The sequence below is a fragment of the Camelus ferus genome, chromosome 2 (assembly GCF_009834535.1).
Source record: "Camelus ferus isolate YT-003-E chromosome 2, BCGSAC_Cfer_1.0, whole genome shotgun sequence".
Taxonomy (NCBI): Eukaryota; Metazoa; Chordata; class Mammalia; order Artiodactyla; family Camelidae; genus Camelus; species Camelus ferus.
Window position 1 is genome coordinate 75,894,848 of NC_045697.1, and position 23,696 is coordinate 75,918,543.

The window sequence follows — 23,696 nt, forward strand, 5'->3', positions numbered from 1 at the left end:
CATCTTCTTGATTTCCTCATGTTCTGTTTTCACTAAGATAAATTTCACTGTAATAACACCTGACCTGGCTCCTTCAAGGTGAGCAGGATTTATTTTCAGGGAGTGATACGGTCCCAATGTTAGCTGTTCTGATTTGAAATAACTCCCTGTAGGTCAAGTTTTACTTCCCTCTGCGCAACACACATACTCACCTCTTGTTCACATTAAAATTCCCCTTCCTGCTTGTGGAAAGGGTATTTGTCCCAGACTGTCCCATTGCCTCGTCTCTCTGTTAGTGGCTCCAGTATTGTTACACCCGAAAGTAGAACAGCCCCTAGGATAAGAAATGAAAGGTCTTTTAAAATCTTGGGCACCTTGAAGAATAAAAAGTGCTATTTTGATATTCAGTCTTTTTTTTTTTTTTTTTTTTAATATAGAACACTTCACAGATTTTCATGTCATCTTTGTGCAGGGGCCATGCTAATCTCCCCATCGTTCCAGTTTTAGTCCATATGTTGCTGAAGTGGGCTCTGATATTCAATCTTACATTTTAAAAAATGCATGTTCCTTCTCTAATCCATTCCCCTTGATGTCAAGTTCAGTATGATTTTCAGAGTTTTTGCAATAATAAAATTTTTATAATTGATCAAAGATCTTTGGGAAACTTTCTGGCAGATTTTGGTCTGAGGCCAAGGGGACCTCGAAGTGAAAAAAAGAGTGAATTATTATTAGTATTGGAGACCATATCCTGGGGTTAATCTCTGGAGAAGGGTCCTGACACACCCGTCAGTATGTTAAGATAGTAAAAGTTGGTCAAGGGGAAGGGATTGGTCAGAACCAGCCAGCAGCTTGTTTTGTGCCAGACTCAGGGTACTACTGTAAACACAGACACAGTCCATCCCCTCATGGAAACTACCACCCAAGGTGGGAGACATCCAGTCAAAACAAGGAAACAACTGTCCAGTTACAGATTGTGAAAGTGGATCAGTAGTGCTGAGAGAGAATGAGGGGAGGCTTACTTTAAACAGTGGTTGGGAAAGGACTTTTTTGAGAAAGGAACATTCGAGTTGAGAAGTTAAGGTTGAAGAGATGCTGGCCATTTGTAGTTGTTAATCCAAGGAAGAAACCCAGGATGTTGGTGGTACATCAGGGTGCAACTCAACTCAGGTTAAGTAATTCGTTCAGGGTAATGTAGCTAATTATGAAGCATATGTAGAGCAATGCGAAGCTGTCGCGGGTTCCACTATCAGTGTTTCTCAACTTTCTTATCCTCCAGTATTCATTTTTACACAGGTTTTTCCTAACCACACCCTTCTGAGGAATTTTTACACCCTTCAGAGGACCACAAAACGTTTTTCCCACACTTAGTGCACTAATTTTCCCCATTGAGAATGCACGGTCTATTGGTTACTATCTGCAGACCTCACTTTGGGGCAGACAGAAAGAAATGGGCTTTTATTGGATTTACTATCCTTGGATCTTCAACTGGATTTTAGATTCCTCGAGGCAGAGAACTATCTACAACATAATTGATGCCACTTATCGTGACTTTTTTTTTTTTTTTAAATCTTCCAAAAGTGGGGACGGGTGGAATAGAAATGTTGAAAGCAGAGCAGAGCATAAAAAAAATCCTTAATCCTTGGTCTAGTCTAATTTTTTATTTAAATGAAGAAACTAAGATTACTAGGAAGCTATCGATCTCTCTCATCCAGTTTGGTGCCATTTCCAGGACACTCTTGGTAAGGAGCAGGTTCGGGAAGGTGCAGTGATTGTTAGGAGGAGGAGTTCAGATTTGACTGTATAGCCTGAAGATTTGGATGTGCACAAAGTTACAATCAGGAAGATTAACTTGGCAGATTCTTTAATACTTTTCTGGAACATGATGACGATTGTGACAGGTGCCCTGCTGCTAATAGGCGTAACAAGGAAAATCTGATTAATAATTGCTTCTGTATTTCTGAGGCAGGACAACATATGTCTACAAAGACAACTTTGTGGGAATGGAGGAAAAAAGTGAACTAAAAATAGAAAATACCAGTAACCTTTTTGGGGGAGGGTACAGCTGAGTGGTAGAGTGTGTGTTTAGCATGCACGAGGCCCTGGGTTCAGTCCCCGGTGCCTCCTTTAAAATTAAATAAACAAGCAAATAAATAAACCTACTTACCTCCCCTCCCAAAAATAAAATAAAAAATAAATTTAAAAATTAAAAAAAATATATCAGTAGCCTTTTTCTGAGAATGAAATTGAGAGGGTGATTGTGATATAACTGTTCTTTCCCACTGAGAGTCTTTTGTCATTAAGGTTGGGATTACACATGTCTAAAGCACATGGGTTTGTTGAGGATAATTCATGTGATGTATGTTAGTTTGGAAGAAAGGCAGGGAATATATTTGAAACTAGGTCATGGAAGTTGTATTCCAGATCTTTTCCTGTGTCTGTGTGTGTGTGAGAGAGAAATTTAGCTCAGGCGAGTTCTAGTTATCAGGCAGTCACAAAAACTAGAGTAAGGTCTGCCTGTCTCAGTGAACTGTCTTGCAGTTTCCAGTTGTGCCTCAGTGAATTTTGGAGGTAGGTCAGTCTGTCAAACAGACACATTTTGAATTAATTGATTCCATTTGTTTCTTCATTGACTACTAGTCACCTGTATAGATCTTAATTTTTTTTCGTGATTCTTTATCCAGCCATTTCATCTAAGCCTACAATTCCCCCTCTTGTAGTTTTGTTGTTGTTTTGTTTTCCTTCTTGACAAGTCAGTTGCCTTTAGTAGGTGAGCAAGGAACTGGAAAATTATGAAACAACAGCCTGAAGGATGTAATTTATAAAAGTGTTTCTAAGTGGTTTAGTAGAGAAGACAGAATACTAAAGGTAAAATACGATGTTAGACCCTACGTTTCATTTCTGTTCTTTTTGGTCCATTTGCCAAGCATTCGCCCTACTCTGCCATCATCATTAAAGAAAACAAGGCTGAATCTTTTTGTTTTAAACAGTGTACTTGAACTTTGCTTCTAAAATGCTATTTGTAAAAACAATCTTAAGGTTGGATACATATACTCATTTTTATATACAAGTAATTAATTAACTATTTTTGAATTCTAAGAATCCTTTGATCTCTTCCAATGTGAAACTTGAAAGAAGGGAATATTGACAAAATGCTTTTTTAAATCACTTGTCCTCAGATACATTTTTTGTTCATTGAAATGAGATTTGATTATAATCTAATGAGAATTTGGATTGATTCTTTAAACACAACCAATTTAGCAAGTATAGCTGTCTGATGAACCAGCTGACGTACTAAGTATTTGTTTATAAAGCACAAGTGTTACTACTAGCTTCTAAATACTGTGTCTAGAAGCGGAAGCAGTGGAAGTAGTGTTGTGTCAGCTGTGAATGGCCAAGGACACAGCTGTCAGTGAGAAACCGAATAAGCAGAGGGTATGACTACGGTGGAGAACTGGAGGTGGAGCTCTGAGGTCCGGAGTCCTTAGGGTCTATCTCCATCCTAAGGGTGCCTTCCCAGGAAAATGAAAAGATCCCACTCCCTTTGGGTTAGGACCAAGGAGAAAAATGATCATGCATTGGGCTGCTGCTTTACAAAAGGTATTCAGGGTGAACAAGCAGGTCACCTGCACATGGTTGCTTGTGCAGTTCTGAACTGTAGATGTAATTCGTGGAAGCCTTAAGAAGTCTATTTGAAATTGAGACGTTTTAATTTAAAATCACAGCATAAAACTTACATGGAATTTTGCAAATTGCAGAGAAATATCTTTTGGGATCTGGCTGTTATTCCTGTAGTCAGATTTCTGTCTCGTTCCATCTTCTGCAGATTCTGTCTTCTGCAGATGTGTATTACGTTAGCTGCATTTTAGCTCGTAGCAAGGTTCTTGGTAGCAAGTTTTCTTGAGACAGGCAGCTTGGAAACTCTTGACTTAGGGAGCTCCATTAAATTGTGTCTTTAGCTATGAGACTGTTCTAAGGGATGTCCTAAAAATGTCATTTTGGAAGGAAAGCAAATCATCTCTTATGCATAGTTCATCAGGGTACACGTTTGCAAATGGCACATTACAGATTTGTGCTAAGCCCCCTCCTTATATGGGCTTATGATGCACACTGAATGAAACTTTCATTTCAGCAGGATAAAGTATGCTATAAACAGGTACATAGAGTATGAAAACCTGTGGTGGCAAAGATGGAGTTACAGATCTAAACACATCATATCACAGGATGGAGTGCTGCCCTGACGACAAATGTTTCATCAACATTAAGCAGTGTTTAGAATGTTCTCCATATTTAAAAGGCTTAAGTGCTTTTGAATTGTAAGGCAGATTTAGATCAGTAGCTGTGTTTGAGCAAATTGTCATTGTCCTTGAAGGACATAACTGGGGGCTGTTTTGCCATTCATTTTCTAGTGCTGCTTTACCATATTTGGAGTATTTCTTGTTTTTATTTTTGAAAAAATTATTGCTCTCTTAAAAATATCTTAAAAATGAGTTTATGGGCAACTCTGAGAAGTACTTTTTTGTAAATTAATAGGCCTTATTTCTTGGAGCAGTTTAGGTTTACAGAAAAATTGAGCAGAAAGTGCAGAGTTCTCATATGCCATGCCATCTCCTCCCCCAGTTTCCCTTATCATTGACACCTTTCATTAATGGGCACGTTTGTTACAATTAATGAGCCGATACTGATACAGTATTATTAACTGAAGTCCATAGTTTACATTAGGATTCACTTTTGTACATTCTATAGGCTTTGACAAGTGTTTGACATAGCCATCACTTACAGTATCATGTAGAATAGTTTCACCACCCTATTCATCCCTCCCTCCCTCTCCCCCAACCCCTGGCAACTGCTGATCTTTTTACTGTCTCTGTAGTTCTGCCTTTTCCAGGATGCCATAAAGTTGGAATCACACAGTATGTAGCCTTTTCAGATTGGCTCTTTTGCTTAGCAATTTGCATTTAAAGGTCTTCCATGTCTTTTTGTAGCTTGAGATAGCTCATTAGTTTTTATCATTGAATCATGGTTCGTTTATCCATTCACCCTTTGAAGGACATCTTGGTTGCTTCCAGCTTTTGGCAATTACGGGTAAACTTACTATACACATTTGTGTGCAGGTTTTTGTGTGGACATAAGTTTTTAATTCCTTTGGGTAAATATCAAGGATTGCTAGATCATATGGTAATCTTTATTTAGTTTTGTGAGAAACCACCAGACTGTCTTCCAAAGTGGTTATACCATTTTGCATTTCCACCAGCAATGAATGAGAGTTCTTGTCGCTGTCCATACTCACCACCATTTGGTTTTGTCAGTGCTCCAGAATTTGGCCATTCTGATAGGTGTAAAGGTATCTCATTATTGTTTTAATTTGCATTTCCCTGTGACATGTATGTGAAGCATCTTTTCTTTTGCTTATTTGCCACTTCTGTGTCTTCTTTGGTGAGATCTGTTTAAGTCCTTGACCCATTTATTAATTGGGCTATTTTCCTACTGTTGAGTTTTAAGAGTTTTTGGTATATTTTGGAGAATAGTGCTTTATCAGATGTGTCTTTTGCAAATGTTTCTCCCATTCTGTTGCTTATCTTCTCACTTGACATTGCCTTTCACAGAACACAAATTATTAATGTTAGTGAAGTCCAGCTTATCAGTTATATCTTTCATGGATCATGCTTTTGTTATCTTATCAAGGAAGTCTTCTCCATATCCAAGGTCAGTTGGTTTTCTCCTTTGTTATCTTCTAGGAGTTACATAGTTTTGTGCTTTACATTTAGGCATGTGATACATTTTGAGTTAATTTTTGTGAAGGGTGTAAGATCTGTGTCTGGATTCCTTTTTTGCATGTGAATGACCATTTGTTCCAGTAGCATTTATTGAAAAGACTGTCTTTGCTCCAAGGTATTGTCTTTGTTCCTTTGTCAAAGACCAGTTGACTTTATTTATGTACGTCTGTTTCTGGGCTCTCTATTCTTTCCCATTGACTTGTTTGTCTATTCTTTCACCAATATGAGACTGTCTTGATTACTGTATCGTTATAGTAAGTTTTGAAGTCAGGTCGTGTCAGTCTTCTGACTTTGTTTTTGTCTTTCAAAATTGAGTTGGCTATTCTGGGTCTTCTGTCTCTCCGTATAAACTTTAGAATCAGTTTGTCAATATCCACAAAAATAATTTGCTGGGATTTTGATTGGGTTCAAGTTGAGATGAACTGACATCTTAACATTTATTCTTACTATTCATGAACACGGAATATCTCTCCATTTATTTAGTTCTTTGTTATCTTTCATCAATTTTGTAGTTTTCCTCATGTAGATCTTATACATATTTTGTTAGATTTATACCTAAGTATTTCGTTTGGGGGGAGGGTGCGAATGTACATAGTATTGTATTTTAAATTTCAAATTCCAGTTCTTCATTGTTGATAGATAGGGAAGTGATAGACTTTTGTGTATTAACCTGGTATCCTGCAACCTCACTATCATTGCTTATTAATTCCAGGAGTATCTTTGTCAATTCTTTTCGATTTTCTACATAGAAGATCATGTTGTCTGTGAAACAAAGATAGTCTTATTTCTTCTTTCCCAATCTCTGTATTTTTAATTTCCTTTTCTTATCTAATTGCATGAGCTTGGGTTTCCAGTTTGATGTTATAAAGCAGTGGTGAGAGGGCACATCCTTACCCTGTTCCTGATCTTCATGGTAAAAGTTTGAGCTCCTCAGCATTAAGTATGATATTAGCTATAGGCTTTTTGTAGATATTCTCCACCAAGTTGAAGTTCCTCTTTTTTCCTAGTTAACTGAAAGTTTTTATCATGAATGAGTGCTGGGTTTTGTCAAATTCTTTTTCTGCATCTGTTGATACGATCATATGATTTTTCTTCTTTAGCCTGTTGATGTGATGGATTATAATAATTAATTTTTCAAAAGTTTAATCAGCCTTGCATACCTGGTATGAATCTTATTTAGTTGTGATGTATAATTATTTTTTTACATTGTTCGATTCGGTTTTTTGAATTTTGTTGAGTATTTTGCTTCTGAGTCCTTGAGAGATACTGGTCTGTAGTTTTCTAGTATTGTTTTTGTCTGGTTTTAGTATTAAGGTAACGCTGGCCTCATAGAATGATTTAGGAAGTATTCCTTCTGCTTCTATCTTTGGAAAGAGATTGTAGAGAATTAATATAATTTCTCCCTTAAATGTTTGGTAGAATTCACCAGTGAATTCATCTGGGCCTGGTGCTTTCTATTTTGTAAGGTTATTAATTATTGATTCAACTTTTTAAATACATATAGGCCTATGCAGATGGTTTATTTTTTGTGTGAGTTTGGGTAGATTGTGTCTTTGAAGGAATCAGTCCATTTCACCTAGGTTATTAAATTTGTGAACATATAGATATGTTCATAGTATTCTTTTATCAACTTTTTAATGTCTTGGGATCTGCAGTGATGTTCTGTCTTTTATTTCTGATGTTAGTAGTTTGTATTCTTTTTTCTTCCCTTAGCCTGCCTGGAGGCCTGTTGATTTTATTGATCTTTTCAAAGAACTAGCTTTTGTTTTCATTAACTTTCTCTTGATTTCCTGTTTTCAATTTCATTGATTTATGCTCTAATTTTGTATTTCTTCCATTTACTTTGGGTTCAATTTACTCCTCTTTTTCTAGTTTCCTAAGGTATAAGCTTAGATTATTGATTTTAGATCTTTTCTAAAAGTGTGCATTCATTGCTGTAAATTTCCCTCTGCTTTTGCTGTATCCACAAGTTTTGATAAGTTGTATTTTCACTTTTGTTTAGTTCAATTTCTCTTGGGATTTCTTTACTGACTCTTGTATTAATTAGAAATGTGTTACTTCAGAAAACTGCTGACAGGCAGAGCTGTACGGTCTCTTTCATTGCTTTCAGCTGTGACTCCTACAATAAAAAAGATCACAAAAAAGAAAAGAAATGTGTTGCTTAATCTTCAAGTATTTTGGGATTTTCCACAATGGGATTTTCCATTGTAATCTAAAAGGACACACTGCATAATTCCTATTCTTTTAAATTTATTATAGTGTGTTTTATGGCCCAGAATGTGGTCTCTCTTGGTTAACGCTCATGTGAGCGTGAGAAGAATGTGTATTCTGCTGTTACTGAATGAAGTAGTCTGTAGACGTCACTTAGATCCAGTGGATTGTGTTGAGTTCCACTATGTCCTTGCTGATTTTCTGCATGCTGGATCTGTTAAAGTGACTTTTAAAGATCACACTTAGCAATACCAGAATCCAGTCTAGATCCAAGTCTCCTAATTGTAATAAAATATTCTTTGTCCATGCTCTTTCCCTCAGGAATCCTCTTTACTTTCTTGTTTTTATCATATTTCCCACTGCTCTCAATTAGAAAGTGACTCACCACCTAATGCATTATTAGAGTTTAACCAAAGTACCATGAAAAAGTGAAAAATGGATGTGTCTACTCTCACTGGAGAAAGTACACATGCTTGCGTTTCCTTGACACATTTTCATTTGTTTAGAAGTGTAATAGGACACTGAGTTTATTTACTGTCTGTAATCATTTCTACAAGGGTGAATAAAAATTATTCTTTACTTTTCTCTCTAGCAAGCTTTAAACACTTCAGGGAGGTTGGGAAGGACCTCGAAGCTTCTTTTTCCATGTCCTAAACCTCATCCTTCTCTTGAAGGTGTCAGATTCTGAAATCAAGGTGGTGTCTACATTATCCGAAGCCCATGGATTGTATTCTGAAAGCAAGAGAGAGGGTGGGACTGTCTTTAACAATGACATCCACAGTGTTTACTCCTTAAACTTTTCCTCTGTGTACTCTGAGGTGTGGCCTCTGACCACACGTGACTCAGAAGCTCAGGGCAAAAGCACATTGGCTGATTTATTTACTTGGTTAGCATCACCATCCATGTTGTGACAGCTCATTAGAGCCTGGGTTCTACCAGCGGGACCTCTGGTTTACATCTTGATTCTCGCCTCTGGCCCCTACCCTCAAAAATGTGTTTGTCCTCCCTGAGCTCTGGGTGCTTTGCTTCATTTTCCTTTATTTTGCTTGGGGTTCAGTTGCAAAAAGCTTTTTACTAGCATGCCCCTCATTTCACTTCCTTCTTTCTTCTTCCCCCTTTCCAGTTATTCTTGGTGCTTTCATTGCTATTTTATTTGGACACCAACTAACTCTTTGTGGTCCTGAGAGTTTACTTTCTTGATTCACATAGTGTTCTCTGAACATCATCCTTCAAGACTTGAAAGAAGACCTTGAAATAGTTGTGTTATCAAAGAGGATTATGTAAATCTGCCAATATGTAATTTGCTTTGAGATTGCTTAGAAGGAGTGTTGGAAACCTGTTGGGTGAGGATGTCTGAGATGGGTGATGACACACAGGTAGATCAGGTAAATTCCTTATAAAAGAGTTAAAGTACAGATTACTCATTTTCTTTTCTTTTTTTCTTATTGTACTTCATTTTCATTAACTTTAGTGGAAGTGGTTTTCCAGAGTTAGCATCTCATAAAATAATCCATAACATCACCAAGCCCACTGAATATGTATGATTTAAAGTTTTTTTTCCCCCCAAATTATTTATTTTCTAAAGGAAGAGAAGCAAACTGCTGATAACTACTGAGGAGACTGGAGTAAACAACCTCTTAAAAATATTAAGAGCATGGACAACAAAAGATTAGGAAAGAGAAAAATAAAAACTAGGGGATATGGATTACAGAACCAAGAGACTTGACCAGGCTGGGAATCCAAAGGAGACTTCCCGAGCAGGAGCTGGAAGGTTTGCACAAGCTTGGCCATCGCTGAGTTACTCAGGTGTAGCTCGTCTGCTCATTCTGTTCACCTGCTCAGATACATACTCCAGGATCCTTGCAATTTTTGTTATAGTACTTTCATGTATGTATCCTGAGGAGTTACTCTGCCTCCCAACAAATGTCCTTTCTCCCTGACCAGAGGTGAACTCCGTCTGGCAGCCTCTTTCTAATAATACCCCCACCCCAATTTGTTTCTGCCTAAATTCATATTTATCCATGTCTGGTTTCATTTTTACTTCTAGTTTCATTTTTATTTTCAAAGACAGGATTTTATTTGAGCAAGAGTAATAATCACAGTAAATATGCACATTTTACTTTAGTTTTATGAACTATATAATTATGCTATATTTAACTACAGAGGCTGAGCTCTTTGCTACCTGGTGGTACATCACCACAACTGGCATCTTGCTAAAAAGAAAAAAACCTTTTAAGTTTCCAGGACAGAGTATTTTTATTTGCCTACCTCAAACATAGTGACCAAAATGAAAAATGAGGTTTACTATTTTTATCCTTAGTACATGATATGAAACAGACTATGTGCTTATCATAATAAAATTTTTAAAGAGAATGTCAATATGATAGCTGATATTTGGAAATTTATGTTGGGAGCTGAAACTCATCTTTTCTCCTTTTAAATTGCAATAACAACTTATGTTTATTTTAGAAAATTTTAAACCTTGATAAGCAAAGGGAAAACTTAAGTCATCTATAAATCTATCACCTGTTAACATTTTGCATTATCTTACCAGCATTTATGTTTATGCAGGCAACTTTTAAAAAACAAGATAAATAGGGTCATATACATATCACTGTTTTGTACTCAAGTATATCATGAACCTCTTTTGTTACTTCCCGCTCAACATGGTAAAGAAGCATTTCAGTATTCTGTTGCATCCATTCACCACAATTTCTTTAAGCAATCCCCTATTTTTGGACACTTAGTTATTTCCAGTTTTTATTAAAGATGTCAGAGGCTCAGACCTCAATCTTGTTCACATTCTTAGGGTATTTTTAAAATATAAGAAATGTGTTTCATTTTTGTCATGGAGAGCACCTTGATATTTTTGTTTTTTAAGCCAATTTATATGTATCTCACTTTTTTGTATTCTGACAGGGAGGTAATTGGGTTTCTTCGATTTCCGCCTGGAGGAGGTCCGGGAAATTGAACCCTCTTGCGTGCTGAGCGTGCTCTCTACCACTTGAGCTATACCCTTCCCCCGTATCTCTTCTTTGGTTTGAGTTCTTTGTTCACCAATAAGGTTAAAACACTTTTTCACTTTCAATGTTAAAGCATAAAGGAGTTATTTTCTTTGGTTGCAAAAGGTCTGAAAGCATTTCTTAAAATTAAATAATTTTAAGAAATATTTGAAATCAATGAAGTTTCACTGTTAACAATACAATGTGACCTTCTTGTCATTTTTTATGACTTGGACTCTAGGGAGTTTGGATGTAACAATTACAACTTTGTGTCATGAAGGAAAGAACTAGATTAGCAATTGTTTCTTCATGGAAGACCTAACAGAAAACCTGTAGAGGGTGGGAGACACAGGGCTTTTTAATCTGTTAGTTCAACCTTTCTCTCTGGGCTTAAAAAAAGAGGACTCTTATTCCTGGGATGTTTGAATGCTGTCTGTATTATGCGGAGGGAAGTACAGAGTGACCTTTCAAGATATTTCAAATTTAAGAATCTATAGTTAGAAAACACTATTTGAGGTCTCATAATACAGTGTTACTCTTTAAGTGCCCATCTAAATTACTGGGTCATTCCTCCCCCATTTTCTCCCTCCCTCTCTCGTTCACACCTGCCACTTGTGCATCCAAGGACTCTGCTTCAGAAAATCTTCATGGCATCAAACCTGTGGTTGTTATGGTATTAAACTGCTTTCCTCCCCTCTCCCCTCTTTATAAGATCACTTCAGTGACTTCAGTGTCTTACTTGCAAGGGGCTTACCGGGGCCTCTTTAAGAACACAGCTGGCTGTCTTATAAAGAGGGGGTTAGTCATTGAACAAATAACATCAACTGTGTGCCATAAGACAGCAGAAAACCTGACAGACGTGGTCCCTAGTCTGAAGGAGTCAAGAAGAGTCTTCTTTAAGGAAGAGGGATTTGTCCAGGAGTGCATGGGAATTAATTGTACCTGCCATCCCTTGCTGAATGCTACATTTAGGGCCTGTGAACTGCAAGTAAATTAATCTATTTCTGCTTTCCCTGGGTGGCTAATTAAAGTGAAAATACATTGCTACAGTTGATTAACAACTTTAAGATGAGCACTATTTCAATCTGATGGAATGGAAAAAAGCTGACAAATCGCTGAAACGTCAGCTCATTCACAGGACTCATGGAATAGCTGTGGAGGTTCAGCTGTGTTATGTCTTCCATGTACAGTGTGGGACTATCCAAAGGAACAAAGGTCCTTTGCTAGCTAAGGTTTGCTCTCTAATAACTAGTCTTTAAAATAAAAAATCAATCTATTTTCCAACTTACAATAAAATATGCCTTAACCACAATGGCTTTTGTAATTTGGAAACGCTCCACATTTAACTGTTAGGTAGAGCCTGAGATGACTGTGAGAAATAGGAATATTCTTTTGAGTCGTTTAATCCCCTGAGATGATTATGGCTGTTCTTTTGCCAAACAATGACTCTCAAGTCCATTAGACTTAAAAACAGATGCTTCTGTGGAAAATCACTTTCAGTGTATCATCAGGTTATGTAGTGTTTTTATGTGCTTTTTTTGGGCCATCTCCTGATGGTAGAGAATTTTGTTCCACAAATCTGGAACTGTCTTCTCTTCAGCTCTTACCAGATGCATGGCTGAGGGAAATGGAAGTAAAGGATGGATTTCTGGTGCAGTTGTGTCCCTGAAATGAGTCAGACCGTCAGAGCTGCTTATTTGTGTTACGTTGCCTTGGCTTCCTACCAAAGAAGCTCTAGAGAGTTACGCCTTGGAATTTATTGAGGGTCACGATGGAAAACTATCATATGACATCATACGATGATCTCCCTGGTCTGTGCTATTGCTCATCTCCTCTTGTGTACAGACCTGCAGTGAGCATGATACAGCTAAATGTTCAGAAAAACTTTTTCCCCCCGATGACCTCCTTCCACTACGTCTGTGATCAAGAACCCCCAATCTATATTCACCTGGCTCTCTGATCCTACTTTACTCCTCTTACCAGAGTATTTTACTTTGTAAGTTGTATCATTTACTTTATTCCTTTCTGAAGTGATGCATGGTATATATATTTCAAATGAAAATAAATGAACTTCCATGACACTTTTTTTTTTTCAGTGGAGGTCCAGGGGCTTGGACCCCAGGCTTGAACCCAGGACTTTGTGCGTGCTAAGCATGCTCTCTGCCACTGCACTATATCCACCCCCACCCCCTACCATGACACTCTTTTAAATGAGTCTTTTCTTAACTACTTTAGGATGCATGTGGAAAGAGTGTTTGGCATAGTAAGCATGAATTTAGTTCTATCATCCACCCCCTTTACCCATCTCCTTTTTGACAAGAGCACCCTTTTTAAATTTGACTAGATGAAAGGCACCATGTTTAGCTGTGTAACTGAAAAAAATCTGTAAGCTGACAGTATTATCAGTATCATTAATACCATGCTATAAACAATTATAATTGCCCACAGACTTAAGTTATGGAGCCACTGTCTGCTCTTTAATTTGACTTGCTCTTGCTACCTAAGAAATAGAATGTTGTTCTGTTTTGTGAGCTACTTTAAGTTTCAGCATCTCATAGCTTGACACTCTGGGCTTATTTCTATGTATTGATGTCTGTAGGTATGTGAAAAGCATTGGACCTTTGGGATCTGTCTCCTTGAGAAATCTCTCTGTTAGCCTGGTTCTTACTTTGTCAGATATTCATCTAGGCTAACTTAACTCTTGACCTTACAAATAGGTGATTAAATAAAGATTAGCCTGTGAGATTATTGTTGGGTGTTTACATTGCAGCCACTGTCACTGAGGACTGTGACAGGCATGGTTTGGGGATACTTGGAGGCCATGTTGTAGGCACCTTTAGTATTAAGAGCCATGTGACCCCTTTGACTATCTGATTGAATATGAATATCCATTAATTTCTTCTAATACTACCGTAGTGTTCTAGAAATGTCTTAAATATGGGAAACCTCTGAAGGATTTAAAGTAAGAGAGTAAATTTTTAGAAAGACCAGTGTGGAAAATGAGGGACAGGAAGAGATTAATGTAATGCAGGGGAAACATGGTGGACTGAAGTTAGGGTCAGGTTAGTAGAGGTGGTAGGTAAAGTCAAGAGAGTGGTGATAGCTGGAGCGAGGTCCCAAATGGACGGAGAAAGACATCCTCTGTGGGTGGGGTGGTCTCTTCAAAGGAATAAACGTATCCCCCTGAGAATATTCTTGTAGTTTATCTGAAGTGTAAACTAAGTTGCTTAACTAATATCATAAGCCTTACTGGAATGCAGCATTTTTGACCAATTGAAGTTTATTTCATCTCTACATGGCATTTTAGATACACTTTTGTCCTTTAATTTTTATAGCAACTTTATTGAGATGTAATTCACATACTGTAAAATTCATCCTTTTAAAAGAGTAGAGTTCAGTGATTATAAGTATCTTCACAGAGTTGTGCAACCATCAGCTCTATCTAATTTTAGAACATTTACATCATCCCCCAAAAGAAACCCCATATCCACTGATAACCCCCATTCTCCTCATCCTCCAGCCCCTGGCAGCCACTCATCTACTTTCTGTCTGTATGGATTTGCCTCTTCTGCGCATTTCATATAAATGGAATCGTGAAATATGTGGTCTCTTGTTGGCTTCTTTCATTCAGTATAATGTTGTCAAGGTTCATCCATGTTAAAGCGTCTATCACTACTTCTTTTTTATTACCAGATTATATTTTATTATATGGACACACCACATGTTGCTCATCCATTCATCCGTTGATGGACATTTGGATTGTTCCCACTTTTTGGCAATTATGAGTAATACTGAATGAACATTTGTGTACAAGTTTTTGTGTGGACCAGTGGTTTCATTTTTCTTGGGTGTGTACTCAGGAGTGACATTCATTCTTGTCTCTTCAACAGTTGAGTATTTTTGGTGAAAATAGGATCTCAATTGGAAATCGATTTCTGGTTGCAGATGGGCATATATCCTGTAATTGTTATTGTGTCCAAACTCATAGCATGTACGCACCACCAAGAGTGAACCTTGCTGTGAACTGTGGACTCTGGGTGATTATGGTGTGTCCGTGGAGGTTTGTCGGTTGTAATGAATGTACTGCTCTGTGGGGGATGTTGATAATGAAGGAGGTGTGCATGTGAAGGGGCAAGGGAAATATGGGAAATCTCTGTACTTTTCCCTTAATTTCACTGTAAATGTAAAACTGCTCTTAAAAAAATCTGTTAAAAGTCCATTAAAATATTACAGCATGTAACATATGTATTTCAAAGGGACTCTTCCACCATTTTGTTGGAAGGCGACGAATTGTGCACTACACAGCAGCCTGGGTTTCCATGACACCGAGTGTGCCTGTGTGTAGGCAGTCCTTCTGCCTGCTCTGCAGAGCCCTGGGTGACCTGGCCTCTGCCCTCTGGCCTCTGCTGCATTTCTCTGCTCCTGGGTCACGATGCTCTATTGCCTTTTAGTTCTCTAAACCTGCCTGGTTCATTCCTGCCTCAGGGCCTGTGAACCAGCTGCTTCTTTGGCCTGGAGTGCTCTTCAATTGCCTATCACTCCCTGCCCCACCATTATTATTAAGTCTTAAGTTAAATAGCATCCCTAACTATTTGCTCTGAATCAGCCTTGCCAGCCTCCCTCTGACTTTGATTGCCCTTGTTTGTCTACTTGTTAGAATGTGAGCATCATGAGGGAAGGGAATCTGCCTGCTCCATTGCTCCACCTTGAACAGGTCTGTTGAGTGTTAAGTAAACAAGTGACACGTGCGTGGCTGGGTTGCTTCTCTCCTCCTGAAATGCTGGTACCTGTTTAGACCCAGTGTTTTCCTGGTGACTCTTCCAGAGGGGCAATATCACAGAGCTCATCTTTTCACCCTCACCCCCAGAAAACCAGCAAACCATACCAACAGAGCATCATTCTTATTAACCTCTTACTTTCTCTGCCTTTTAGAGCCTTGTCCTCTGCCGCTGCCACTCTGCGCAGAAAGGATCTGCTCCAAGACTACAGGGACCAAGGTGGGATTTGCTGTGCTACCATCTGCAGACAGCAGGTTTGGTGCTTCCTGGTGCTAGATCATAAGTATAATTTGCATCTGCTGAAGGTTGGTTGCCTCTCAGTTGTCCTGCAATTTCTCTGCTCCCTTCCCTTTTCTAGTTAAGACATTTCAAAAGTGCCTTAACTCTGAGAATGTCTATTTTATTCTAAGGAGAGTCTTAGATTTCAAGCGGTTTCAGGTGAATGGGTGAGTGACTATTTCCTCACTCATGGGACTTTTGTCTTAAATGACAGCAAGAGAACTATAGGTGACTCCAAAACATCCTAACCTCTTTGCATTACTGCCGAGACAGCACTCAGCAATGTGCATTAAGAAAAGTTACTGGCACTAAAAATCTTCAAAGAAACATCAGTCAGCTGTGCACCTGTTCAACAACATTACTAAAATGATTGCTAGAAAAGTTGGTGTGTTTCTCTAGTTACTAAAACCAAGGTAAAAGATGTGTGGCAGTTATACCCATTTTCTGCCCATGGAGGAGGATGTTTTTGCTTTTATGATTGATATTGTGCAACTCAGTTCATCATCTAGGCTAATTCGAATTTAATTCCAGGAAAATTTTTTCTTGAAAATAAAACTAGCAGTTGCTTTTTTAACACAAAAGATTGCACACCTTATGACTAGGGCTCTTAAGTTAGCCGTTCTTTTTCATCATTTCTAATTAGTGTGGTGTTTGTCTAAAGAGACTTTAGCCCAAAGATGGACCCCAGGGCCATGTAATCCCAAGTTAATTAAAAATAAAATTTTATAAATATTGAAGAATCATTGTTTAGCACAGCATTCTGTAAGCTTATTTGTTTGTCTTCCATAAAATTCAAAATAATTGTAAGAATGTTGCTGGGATTAGAATGCCTATATTGGGCTAATACTAGGAATGACAGCTATTTCTGAGTATTTGATGCCTATGATATCCCCTCTTTGTCTGGTAGTATCTGTCCTGCTGGGTGAAAAAAAGAATTCATTTATTCAACAAATACTTACTGAACGATTTCTGTGTGCCAGGCAGTCTTTTCAGTGTGCCTGAATGAAATGAGGCAGTGAACAAAGCAAACTCCCTGCTTTCATGGAGCTTTTAAAAAGCTTCCCAATATCCTCAGCAAACGAATGGGAGAAGGGAGGTGCAGAGAAGTTGACTCACTCTCAGGTGTCCTGGAAAACCCCCTTCAAGATGGCAGACAGACACAAGATGAAAATGGGAGAGTTGGAATCTGATTCGGAGAATGAGAGCAATCTTAATGCTCTAGTTTAATCACTGGAAAAATGTGGAAGCTTATTAAAACAATAAACAAAAAACAGGTGCCGGGGTGATCTGATCTAGGCTGAAAGAAGGATTGCTTTTCAAGTATACCATTTAAATTCATTTTATTCAAGTTCACAGCTTCTGCCCAAATTCAGCCTCCATCATCCCCTCCTAGCCTCAGTTGTCAGTGTCTAATGCAGCTTTCCAGAGTTCCTCTGTACACAAATCTGAATTCATATTTGCTCCTTTCATAAAATAAAGGATACCAAACTATACTTTTGAGCATTGTATATTTTTCTTCTAATAAATGGAGGAGGGTTTAATAAATCAGTACTAAGAGAGTGTCCTCATTCTTCTTTTTTTTCACCCCCTCAACAGTCACAGAGTAGTCCATTGTATGGATGTACCACAATTTAAATAGTGACCTATTGATGGACATTTGGGTTGTAGCCAATCCTTGCTCTTAAACAATGCCACAGTAAATAACTTTGTACATGTGCACAATTATATGTGTATAAATTTGCAAAGTAGAATTGCAGGGCATATAGTATATGTATAGTTTTGATAGCTGTCTTGTCAAATTGTCTCCCGGAGGGGGTTTATCTTATTCTCACCCCTGCTGGAAACTTGTGAGAGAAGTTGTTATCTGGATATGGACTTTTTCCCAGTCTGGTAAATTAAATGATGTCTCGGAGTTTCAATTTAGGAATCCTATTCATTCAGAATTCTCAGTAGTATTTTTTTAAAAGAAAGTGTTCAGAAAAGTAAACAAAACTGGAATTCAGCTCTTTTTATTGTACAAAAGGACACTAAAGGCCTTAGATCTTCTCTTATGTAAGTTAAGACAACATTTGTCCACATTAAAAATGCTACATTTTAAATACTGAAAACATAGAAGGTTTACCCTGTGCTTCTTAGGCTCGCGATGTACCTAGGTGACCTGCTAAGAAAGAGTAAGACCTTTCTCTTGTAATTTGGTCCTGTATGATAGCTCGTTGAAATAGGACAGCATACAAAAACAAGTTAACACAGCAGACCTGGAGCTGCTTTCCTTAGAAATGCCTGCCTGGTAACTTAGATTCGAGGAGAGTTCCCACTATTTCCTGGTAAGAGTGGCTCGCTGTGCCTGAACTGTTGTGCAAACAATTCAAAAGGTTTCTTTTGAATACCTGCTTACATTCTGGGAGTATAGCATTTGGGTACGTGGCCAGCAGAAGGTTCCTGTGTGACCAACTCCAATAAAAATCCCAGACACTGAGTCACTAATAGGCTTCCCTGGTAGACGATATTTCACAGGTACTGTCACAACTGGTTGGGGAAATTAAGCACAACCATGTGATTCCACCGGGAAGGGACCCTTGGAAGTTTGCTCCTGGTCTCCTCTGGACTTTACCCTGTGTGCCTTTTTCCTTTGCTGATTTTGCCTTGTATCCTTCTGCTGTAACAAACAGCTGTGTGTACAACTATACACTGGGTCCTGTGAGTCCTAATGAACCATCACACTGGGAGTGGTCTTGGGGACCCCACCTAGTCAGCTTTGCAAAGACTTTAATATCCTTTCTGTCTGCAGGGTTAGTGGTGAGTGACACAGACACTTAGCATGCAGTTGACTGACCTTTGGCATTTTATCTTGACTTATAGTCTGTGTTCTGTTGTAACCTGTTTAATGCTTCGGATTTCTAACAGTGATTTAGCATGTACATCTAACAAATGGAGGCAACAAGAAGGCTGCTGGGTACTGGAGAGTTTTATGTTTAGTGGTGAATCCACAACTTCGGTCTTCCCCATGTCTGTACTTAGGCTTAAAAGCTTCTTGCTTTAATTTTCTATAATTTGATTATTAGGTAAATGGATTTACACAAATCCCCTTGGATTCATAGCCACAGAATTTTAGTTAGACAGTCTGATTTCTAAGTATGCTCTGATTCTGAAGCTTAACTGCAAATCAGTAGTCCTGGAAACTTCACTTAAGATGGCAGATCTTTGTCCAAATAGGATATAAGGCCCAAAGATTGAAATAAAGCTTATTTTTGTATAGTTGTGTTATATTAGCATCCCATTTTAAATTTTTAAATATTAAAATGGAAAACTGATAAAAGTGTTAAAGATTTGTTTCTTTAAGCTGCTTTTTGTTTTGGTTTTGATGGGTTTTTTTGGTGGGGGTAGGTAATTAGGTTTGTTTGTTTGTTTATTTATTATTTTTTAAATGTAGGTACTGGGGATTGACTCCAGAACCTCATGCATGCTAAGCATGTGCTCTACCACTGAGCTATACCCTCCCCCTCCTTAAGCCGCTTTTTCGAAAAGATGTTAGGTGGCTTCTGAAGAGAAGTGTTCATATGGCTTAAAAATATTAAGTGTAGGACAGAGATGGTTCTTAATGCTTCTTGCTGATCAGAAAAATGGTGGATCCATAAAATATTAGGGAACTGGTAGTAACTGGTGAAGAATGTACGTGAATTTTATTTTTATTGTCGATTTTTGGCTTCTAGAGTGACCTAGGCATGTGAGCTAACTTATGTTTAAAAACAAAGCTCAGTGAGGTGGACCTTAGGCTGATAGTGACATTTCTTTATATTCATGGTGGTATTTGAGGCTGAACTCCTTCAATTCTGAAGCTACTTGTATTGTGGTATCAATTTCTTTCAGGTAAAAATGTGTAAAAGTATAAAACGTGTAAAAGTGTAATAGTTGTTCTGGCCTGGAATGTAGCTCACCAAATGAGTCAACCCTCTGGTAGCCTGGGAGAAAAATTCTTTTTTGACTGTGAGGCCGGAATTACTGACCCAGGCTGTTTAGGAATATATTATTTTAACTATGACTTCATGAGAGAACTAATTCTTATGGGGATGGCAAGTAACTTCCATGACAGCATATAATTCCCATTCACTTTTATATGTAAGAACCCAGTAATTGCTTTTCTCAGAACTCAGAAGAAAAAATAGCGTAGCCTGTATTTCAGCTACAAAGGATCTGTTGATTCTGCGCATAGCATAGTGCCTTTTGAACTCCCCAACTTGAAAAGAATTGGAGGAGCCTCTACTCCCAGGGACCTGGGGAAGAGCAGTATTGAGGTTAAGGGTGAAATCAACAGTCTAGTTAGTGCCCAGAGGAGTTCGCACTGATAAATGTCTGTCCTGCTTCTGACTGTACTAGTGCCTGAGTCACCTTCCTCCTGCCAAACCCAAACGGGTTACTAGGCGACAGGAGTGATTAGATTCTCCAAATATCTCACCACAGTGAAATGACCATCTGCAAGATTTCCAGGAAATGTCCCTCTTATAAGTCACTGGGGAGCTGGGCAAACATTCACACAGGCACTGAAGGCATCAGATGACCCAGAGCTAGTAGCTGTGTGTTAGAAGGTGGGGCCAGCTAATATTTGGAAGAAAGTCACCTCACAGAGCAAACACAGACTGTTATCTGCATCGTAACTGTGAGAAGGAAGCGTGGAGGAGGGAAGGGTGAAACATCTCTCCAGAAGGACTCATGGGGAAGGAAATCTGCTCTTATGAAAAACAAAAACAAAAACAAAAACAAAAAACCCTAGCACACTCCTAATTGTAAAAATAGACCAAGATCTCAGAAAATCACAACATTAGCAGAGTGGCTGAGATTACTTGGGTTCAAATCCTACCTCTGACCACTTGCTGGATTTCTAGCAATGGAAGTGTCTCACTTCCTCAGGCCTCACATGGAGGTGATAATTGTACCTACCCCTTAACGTGGTTGCGCATATTAACCTGTTAATATTGGGGAGGCACGAGTGTCTGGTACCATAAGCTCTGGGAAGTGTAATTATGTTCTTCACCGTCCAGGCAACTACCTAAGCAAGAGATGGGGGCAAAATTGTTTAGAAATGAAGAAAAGCCCAAAGATAGGTGAGAACTTTTCAGGGATTTATCTATTCTTTTATCATTTTGAGAACTGGAACTATTGAAATTATAGTTACAGTATCACTTAAAGAAACCTTTCCAAGGGTTTTCAGCAATACATACTTTAAAAATTATATATATATATTTTGAAAAACTACATCAGGATTATGCAGGGAGAGCAGGGTATAACCATGGAGATTGCTTGGGGGCTTCCAAGTTATCTGTAACATTCTGAAGCTATAAAGGGTTTTGCTTTACTATTTTTTATACCTTATGTTATATCCTGCCTTTTATATGTGATATATTACGATTAAAAATGCAATCACACAAAGTAAACCACTGTAAGTTGGGTGAAATTTTGGGGTTTCTGTATCCCATATGGAAATTATAATTATGTAGGCACGTTATTGACTCCTTTAGAAAAAGAAAGATGCCTGCAGTACTTTGGAGAAGGGTGAGATTGAGCAGGTGTCTTTGAGTGTGTGAGCTGACACATTTATTCACAGACACTCTAGTGCTTCTGAATGCTGGGCATTTGGCTCGTGGCCAGCGACACTGACACAAATCAGACATGGATGGTCCTTGCACCTCCTGCCCCAGCAGAGGAGATAGCCTTGGGTAGGCTACAAACTACAAACCCATGTAAGAGACTAAAGAAATGGATGGAGCATAAGTAAGGGGAGAAAGCCATGGCATTAAATCCCAATCTGATCCTTTAGGAGTTCTCACTTCCTTTGAATTTAGTTTTTGAAGGAAAGCAGAAGTTAGCAAACTGGGTTGAGATGTTGCTGTGCATTGGGCTAGGGTCACAGCAGTGCCCGGGTGATATTATATGTTATAAGTGTACAATATAGTGATTCATAGTTTTTAAAGGTTTACTCTATTTATAGTCATTGTAAAATATTGGCTACATTCTCTCTGTTGTACAATATATCCTTGTACCTTATTTTCTGCCCAATAGTTTGTGCCTCCCATTAATTTAGATTCTCAATCTTTCATCAGGAATATATTATCTGATAGAAAACTATATTACCCATTGTTCATAAAAGCTTACTGAACAAACATAACTTATTTTCAAAAACAGAAGAAGCCATAAATAATGCCTCAAATGATTCACATAAACTTTGATGGAGTTCACTTACTTCGTTTATTTGTTCTAAAAATGTTTGTGGTAGGAATTTGTTAATTAAATTCTAAGACATGATCAGCTGCATTTCCAAAGTTATTTGGGGTGTGTGTGTGTGTGTGTGTGTGTGTGTGTGTGTGTGTGTGTGTGATGTCTGAAGTTAAAACTGAAATAGTCTGCTGCCCAGGAAAAAACTCCAGTCTAGGATTGCCAGTCTATTACCAGAGAAATCTAGTCCAATTTGATGCTGTAAATTGTCTGCCTTTAAACATGAATGCTAGAAGAGTAGATAGTTTAACTCTTTAAATCAAGATACCCAATTTCAGGTTACTTGGGATATTTTTACTTTTTAATTTTAAATATCTTCGAAAAAGCCTTTTTAAACATAGTTTATACAATTTGTATTATATTATTACCTAATTTTGAATCTTCACTCACATAACGGTTAGTTGGTATAATGAAGCATAATCCTGATTTGTTTATATCCTTTGGTGTTGGCGCCTGAGCTCACTCAATAACTTTCTTAACCATCTCTTGTTATATGGGATATGACCTTCACTTCAACCTTATAAAAGTATTTTCTTCAGTTTTAATATCTTATTTCTTCTCTAATTAACCTGAGATCAGAAGCTCTTTGTTAAGATCTTATTTAATTGGCCTCCATCATGGTAGGAAAGGGGATTCTGCATCAGGCCCCCAAAAATAGTCTTCTCACTCCATTCAGGTGCCTAAATAGTGTATGGAACCTAATGGATGATTCTTCCTTGGATTTATTTCCCTCTTCATGTGACCTGTTCTCACAATCTGATGTCTAACCACGAGAAATAAAGACATAAGACAGGCCGTTTTTAATTGTAACATGCCAATGACCAGTCATTTAACATAGTTCCTTATTTGAGAATGTGGGAGAGGTAAGGCTGAAGAAACTGCAGACCACGAGGATTGCTTTAATTCCCATCAAGTGGTAGAGTCTGGTTTAGAACCCCTATCTTAGGATTCTAAAACGTTACCTTGCAAGTTTGACCATGATGTCGAGTGAACTTTTGTTGTTCATTGTTTTAATAAACTCACATGGACCTGTTAACCCATAAATTACCTACATCAAGCTAAATTAAAACACACACAAAAAAATTGTGAAATCTTTGAGGGAGTTGATTTCTCACCCGCAGGGCCCGCCTCATGGTGCTGCTCTGAGCACCAAGAGGAAGCACCTAGAGCCTCTGCTGGCTGGTACCCTCTCTATCAGCACATTATTTCACCCTGCTGCTTTTCTTTCTGTGAGAATGGGATTTTTGTTTGCCTTCTTTAACTGTCTTTGGTGAAATCACTAACATTTCTTTTTATATAATGATATTTTTTATACGTCTGGGAAATCTGAAAAATAATGAGGTTGTATTAAATGAGAACTGAAACCCAAAGTTGCTAAATTACCTACCCAGGATTAGTCACAGCTG

The 23,696-nt window shown here is 38.1% G+C and overlaps 1 protein-coding gene and 1 pseudogene across 8 annotated transcripts in view; one reads left to right on the plus strand and one right to left on the minus strand.

Annotated features, from left to right (window-relative positions):
- The window catches only part of SGMS2 (sphingomyelin synthase 2), a 78,288-nt gene that overhangs the window by 15,592 nt on the left and 39,000 nt on the right, over positions 1–23,696 (plus strand). For 3 of the 8 annotated variants that reach the window (XM_032461293.1, XM_032461300.1, XM_032461287.1), the window contains exon 2: positions 15,899–16,049. The gene's annotated coding sequence lies outside the window, so the exon portion shown is untranslated. The remainder of the gene's footprint in view (positions 1–15,898; positions 16,050–23,696) is intronic. The other 5 variants (XM_032461328.1, XM_032461323.1, XM_032461314.1 and 2 more) reach the window with 2 other exon arrangements.
- LOC116659350 lies at positions 407–502 on the minus strand (annotated as a pseudogene).